Genomic DNA, 5,150 nt, shown 5'->3' with positions numbered 1-5,150 from the left:
CTTATTCATGCCTCTGGCTCAGGTCCCTGACTGGTGCTCTCGTGATACCCTGCAGGCCCCAGGGCTGGGCATGCGGGGAGAGTCCCCCAGGCCAGGCGGCCAGGGACACCAGGGAGCCCCTGGAGGAGGAGCAGGCCCAGCTGTGCAGATCTCCCTGCAAAGCCCCCACCTGACCCCCAACAGGATCACAAACAAACTCCCAGCCCATCCTGGCCCCCACCCCTCCTCCAGCCCTGCTCCCCTCATCCCAGCCCAGCCCCAGCCCCACAGCTACTCACTGGCGAGGATGACCATGTCCATGCCCCAGAAGATGCTCATGATCCAGCCCACCATGACGATGGCTGTGAGGATCTGGATGAGGGCTGCGGCGATGTTCAGCCAGAAGACACAGCACACGTGCCTGTCCGGGAGGTCCGTGCGGGCGCCACACAGCACGGTGAAGGCCGAGACGAACGTCCCTGTGAGAGGCCAGAGGGGACAGCCTTTGGAGGGCGCTGGGAGACGCAGCGGCACGTGTGCCCATCATGAGCTGGGGCCCAGTGGCTTGCCCTCCAGGAGCTCCGAGAAGAACAACTCAGGTCCAGCACTTTGCTGCTCAGACCACTGGTGCCCATGCTAGAAATGCCAATGTACCAGCCTGGAGGAGGCACAGCCCTGGGCGGCCAAGGACCCAGCACAGTCCTGAGGCCTCAGGGGAACACAGATGTCACCTAACAATCCATTCCTGCCATTAAGGAGCAACAATGCAGCCACTTGAAAGGACAACAGGCAGCAGGTAGAAAGGACGCCAACCTCGTGTGGCAAAGCTCCTTAGGGCCTAAGAGTTCAGAGGTAGGAGCTGGAGTCGTTGAAGGGACAGGGAAGCCACCCAGAGGGTAAATTCAGGAAATGACCCCCAGCACACACACTGACCACGGTGCCTGCAGAGGGGAGTAAGCTCAGGCCAGGGTGCATCTCCCAGAACCCTTCCTTCAAGGGGCTCTCCCAGACACCCCAGACCTGTAAGAGGAGGGACAGAGAGCCCGAGATTTTCTGAGCAGCCACAAGGCACAAAGCAACGTGGTGGGTGTGTCTGTGGTCCTTACTTCATCCCAAACTTCCCAGAGCCCTGCAGGTATTAATAATATCACTACATTTTTATTGACACTTTTCTCAAGCCAGGCTCTTCTCTACACAGGCTCTGAGCCCCATAACAACCCTGCAAGTTAGTTGGCATTCCTCCTATCTGTGTAAGTTCCCTATGGCTGCTGTAACAAGTTACTGCAAACTTAGTGACTTAAAGCAACACAATTAAAACAACAATTAAGGAAAACAGTATGGCCCTTCCTCCAGTGCTGGAGGTCAGAAGTCTGAAATGGGTCCTTGGGGCTGGCTCCTTTCTGGAGGCTCTGGGGGACAATGGTTTCCTTGCCTTTTCCAGTTTCTCAAGGTTGCCCACATTCCTTGGCTGATGGCCCCTTCCTTCGTCATCAAAGCCAGGAGCTGAACATCTTCTCTCCTCTCAGACCTCAGCTTCCATCCTTACATCCTCTCCCTCTGACTATGATCCCCCTGTCTCCCTCTTATAGGGACCCTTCTGATTATCCTGGGCCCACTGGATAATCCAGGGTAAGCCCCATATTTTTAAGATCCTTAAATTAGTCACATCTGAAAAGTCCTTCCTTTTTATGTAAGGTAGCATCTTTGCAGGTTCTGGGATCAGGATATGGACATCTCTGGGGGTGGGCATCATTCTGTCTATCATACTATCTTACATATTGCATTAACCTGGTGTTTCTGATGCTTTGGTATCTGGAGACTTGCTGACTCTGTAGAGATCCCCCTCCCAGGGCTAGCCAATTCCTAGGGATAGCAAATGACTTTCTTATGCAAGACAAACAATCGAGAATGCACACCCAGACTGCTCTTTTATAGACTCTCACCCTCTGGGTCACTCTCTTCTGCCCTAATCACTCAGAGCCAGGCACCAGACAGCTCAGGCAGTCCTGACACCCTGGGGAGCACTAGCCCATCCTAAGCCTGCTTGACCTATCTTGACATTCCTTCCCATGGAAATCACAGCAAAGGCTCCCACCCATGTCTCCCCCTAACTTCCTCTGCCTCCTAATGGACCCTGATCCTTCCACATGTGCACCTCCAAAGTGTGGTATGCCCTCTCCTCTTAGGAACTGCGAGTAACAAACTACCTTTTCAATGGCTGTCATTTCCTGATCTGTTGGCCTCACCATAGCTCACTATTAATAATAACAAAACCTACATTTTAAAGTGCACACATACACTCAGAGTCAAGAATTAAGTATCACAGAGAGACCCAGCACAGCCAAAAATAAATAAATTAATTAATTTTAAAAAGAGGATTAAGTATCTTGTCCAAGTTCTCACGCATGGGTAGGCATTGACCCCACCACTGTCTGATGAGAAAGACAAACTTGGAGAAAGGAGAACTGAAAAATGATGGGGACATGAATTCAGGGCTTAGTAGCAGACATGGAAGGAAATAGGACATAGGGACCATTAGAATGTATATGTCACCATCCACTGCCTCTGCTTATGTATCATGCTGTGAGGCATGAGATAAACACTAGATGATACCATTTAAAACACACAGCCAAAGCGGAAAGATGGTAGAAGATGAACAGGAGCATGTGGGGGAAATACTAAGTAAAATTAACACAGGTGCCACTTACCACATCCCTATAGTGCATTACAACACACTACCATCCTCTCCAGGGACCATCCCCATGGAAAAGAAATGCAAAAAAGCAAAATGGCTGTCTGGGGAGGCCTTACAAATAGCTGTGAAAAGAAGAGAAGCGAAAAGCAAAGGAGAAAAGGAAAGATACAAACATCTGAATGCAGAGTTCCAAAGAATAGCAAGAAGAGATAAGAAAGCCTTCTTCAGCAATCAATGCAAAGAAATAGATGAAAACAACAGAATGGGAAAGACTAGAGATCTCTTCAAGAAAATCAGAGATATCAAGGGAACATTTCATGCAAAGATGAGCTCGATAAAGGACAGAAATGGTATGGTCCTAACAGAAACAGAAGATATTAAGAAGAGATGGCAAGAATACACAGAAGAGATTATTTTTCCTTTTCCTTGGAAGTATGTATTAGTTACCGTGTTTTAGTTTTGATCTATGGAAAGTGATTGTTTAGGTCCCAGATCCTCTTTATTTTTACCTTTTTGTTTAAATAAACTTTTGGTGATCATTTCAGCATAGTTAATATTATTAAGTAGGTTTTTTTTCTTTTTTTTTATGGTTTTGTGTTGAAAAGTAAAATCCCTATTGGGAAAAAAGAAAATAATATTACTTTTTTAGAGGGTTTTGGAACAAATGTAGATTTTTAAAAAGCAATATAAAATAAGGCGTAGACTCCCTGTACTTGTTTTTGTAAATCTCCCTGTATTTTTAAAGTTTACCTTTAGTACCTGTGTCCCTCGTATTAAGGCATTTAATATATTTAATTAGTATTAAGGTAGTTTTGGATTCAGGTTCTAAAGCAGTATACTTAGTTTGAGTGCTGATTTAAACTTAGTTTAAATGTTGTGGTTTGACTATCACACATTTTTTTTGTGTGGAAAACTTGAGACGAAACCATTCTTTAGAAGTCATTTATTGTAAAATTCTAAAAATAAGGTTTTATCGGTAAACTCAAAAGTGTTCATTTATTCCCATTTCTCCTCAGATAACTTCAAGTGATGTACGAAAAGGTTTGGAGTTCATTTTTGTGGAAAGACTTTAAATTGGTGTTAGAACCACTAAACATCTTCAGATGGTACTATGAGGAAAAAAAGAAAAAGTTTTGATAAATATATGACTGTAACTGCTGTTTCTGACTAAAATAATAACCATCTAACCACTTGTTTCTAAGGCACTGCCTCTTCCAGCACTTTCAAGTAGCTGTGACATTAAGTACTGTCATCACAATCCATCAACTAACCACCCTTGTGCATTTGGTCTACGTTTTCTACACAAATGGTGCAAATTTTGTTTTCCAACAGTTTGTTGATTAAAGTGATCAACAACCTGAACAAAATATCACCACTGGTGATTTTTAATTAACAAAGACTTTATCTTAGTGATTTTAGTTTTGTTCCACTTCATTTGGCAGAATTTTTATCTGGATTGTACAGATACATAATTTCCTAGTGAGTGTATGTTAGGACCAAAAGATAAATTAATATCAGCACATTATAAATATTTAGCCTGCTAAATATTTGTAATTATTTTTACATCCATTTATTTCTAACTTGTTCTACAGCACTTAAATGTTTGCAAGTTTCATTCTAAAATTTATACTACAGGAAAGTTGCAGCTCATTTTCACCCATGGATCATCACATTCTTCATTTGTAAACATCTGAGGTTTTTATGAAAATTAAACATTCCCCTGTATTTCTTTAAATTTCATTCAAAGCACTTTAATGATAGATGCAACTTAAATTTTCAGTTTTTTTTTTTAAAGACCGCACATTTACTGATGTTAATATGAAGGCAGTAGTAAATAGCTTACTGAAATTTTATGGATGCAGACAATCCCTGCACAATCACTTCTTACAATATTAGTTTATTTCTTTAAATACTGCTAAAAAAGGAAGATTGGGGTGTAAACCCTGCTTTTTCCCCCTCTCCCAAGTAAAATCTTAGATGACTACTTTAGATAATATTTGATTCCTACTGAAAAATTTAGAAAATAATAAATTTTTGTCCATTTTTGTAATCAAGATTTTAGGGAAAACAGAAGTACATCTATCTTTAATGAAATATTGGGCAGGTTTTTGTGTATCAATATTCTGTATTTTTTAAGGAATACTTTATTTTTAAATAATTTTTAGTAATTTTTGTCAAATTATAATTTTAAAAGGTACAGCAGGAGAATATACCATGTTTTTATATAGGTTCACATGTGAACTTAGGAGGGACCCTGTCCATCTATATACTTTTTATATAAAATTTAAAATGTTGAAGATCCACAAGGTCATAATAAAATGATTTTATAGCTAGAAAAGCATTTACCCTTCCCAGTGCTTTGCACTAAAATATACTGTGAAAGGAAAGTAGAAAGACTGTAACTTGCTGGAAATGTTCTATATTGAATGTACACGTGTTCTTGTGGAAAAATGTACTATATGTGATGGAAATAAAC

General features: G+C 41.7%; 1 long non-coding RNA gene across 1 annotated transcript in view; it reads right to left on the bottom strand.

Moving 5' to 3' along the window:
* LOC104997900 overlaps positions 1-455 on the bottom strand; it is an 8,163-nt gene extending 7,708 nt beyond the window's left edge. Inside the window, exon 1 of the long non-coding RNA XR_826373.1 lies at positions 279-455. This is a non-coding gene — a long non-coding RNA (uncharacterized LOC104997900). The remainder of the gene's footprint in view (positions 1-278) is intronic.
* Between the last annotated feature and the right edge of the window lie 4,695 nt (positions 456-5,150).

The sequence above is a fragment of the Bison bison genome, unplaced genomic scaffold, assembly GCF_000754665.1.
Source record: "Bison bison bison isolate TAMUID 2011002044 unplaced genomic scaffold, Bison_UMD1.0 scf7180017864317, whole genome shotgun sequence".
NCBI classification, from domain to species: Eukaryota; Metazoa; Chordata; class Mammalia; order Artiodactyla; family Bovidae; genus Bison; species Bison bison.
This window is presented reverse-complemented; position numbering and strand designations above follow the sequence as displayed.